This window comes from Belonocnema kinseyi, chromosome 1, assembly GCF_010883055.1.
Source record: "Belonocnema kinseyi isolate 2016_QV_RU_SX_M_011 chromosome 1, B_treatae_v1, whole genome shotgun sequence".
NCBI classification, from domain to species: Eukaryota; Metazoa; Arthropoda; class Insecta; order Hymenoptera; family Cynipidae; genus Belonocnema; species Belonocnema kinseyi.
This window is the reverse complement of record NC_046657.1, coordinates 150,403,955-150,405,425: the sequence shown is the minus strand read 5'-3', so window position 1 is coordinate 150,405,425 and position 1,471 is coordinate 150,403,955.

The window sequence follows — 1,471 nt, the reverse complement described above, 5'->3', positions numbered from 1 at the left end:
TAAAATAAAAACGGAAGTGAAACTAAATAAAATGAAAACTAAAATGAAAACTTAAATAAAATAAAAAGGAAAATATAATAAACACTAAACTGAAAAAAAAACTAAATTAAATAAAAACTATTCAAAAATTTTAAAAAATGAAATAAAGACTAAGCTCAAATAAATACTTAAATCAAATAAAAAACTATAATAAAATAAAATAAAAATAGAAGTAAAAAATAAAATAGAATAAAACCTAAAGTAAAACAAAAATGAAACCGAAAATAAAATAAAATAAAAACTCAAATAAAAACAAATATGAAAACTAAAATAGAATAAAAACTAAAGTAAAATAAAAATGAAACCCAAAATTAAATAAAACAAAATCAAATCTAAATAAAAACACAAATGAAATATAAACTGAAATAATATCTTAGATGAAATAAAAACTAAAATAAAAACAGAAATAAAAACTAAAATAAAATGAAAGAGAAACTAAAATAAAAAAGCTGCCTCTAGTCGGCGGAGGAATTTGTGAAGTTGGGAAAAGGGATTCCTGAAATTCCGGGACGACGAGAAGCACTTCGAAACTAAGAACTAAAATAAAATAACAAAAAATAAAATATAAAATGAGATAAAAATTGAAGTAACTTTTAAATAAAACTGAAATAAACTAATAGTTATCATGAAAATGAAAAGAAAAATAAATAAAGACTGAACTCAAATAAAAACTAAAATTAAATAATAATAGAATAAAAACTGATATAAAATAAAAACTGATGTAAAACAAAAATAGAATGGAAACTAATTAAAATGTATATAAAAACTAAAATAAAATAAAAACTGATGTAAAACAAAAATAGAATGGAAACTAATTAAAATGTATATAAAAACTAAAATAAAATAAAAACTAAAATAATATAAAAATCAAAACTGAAATAAAAACAAAGATGAAAACTAAAATAGTATAAAAACTAAACTAGAATAAAAATGAAACCTAAAATAAAATATAATAAAAAAATTATATAAAATCTAAATAAAAACTCAAATGAAATATTAGATGAAATAAAATCTTGTATTATATAAAAACTAAGATAGAATAAAAAATAAAAGAGAAAATAAAATAAAAAGGCTGCCCATAGTCGGTCGAGGAATTTGTGAAATTGGAAAAGGGATTCCTGAAATTCTGGGACGGCGTGAAGCACTTCGAAAATAACAAAGTTTAATAACAAAATATAAAAGGGAAAATAAAATATACATTTAATAAAACTAAAATAAGCTAAAATAAAAACGAAAAAAAAAGCACTAAACTCAAATAAAAACTAAAATAAAATAAAATCTATAATAAATAAATTAAATAGAATAAGAACTATAATAAAATAAAGAATAAAATAAAATGAAAACTAAAATTATATTAAAACTAAAACGAAATAAAAACAAAGATGAAAACTAAAATAGTATAAAAACTAAAATAAAAATGAAACCTAAAATA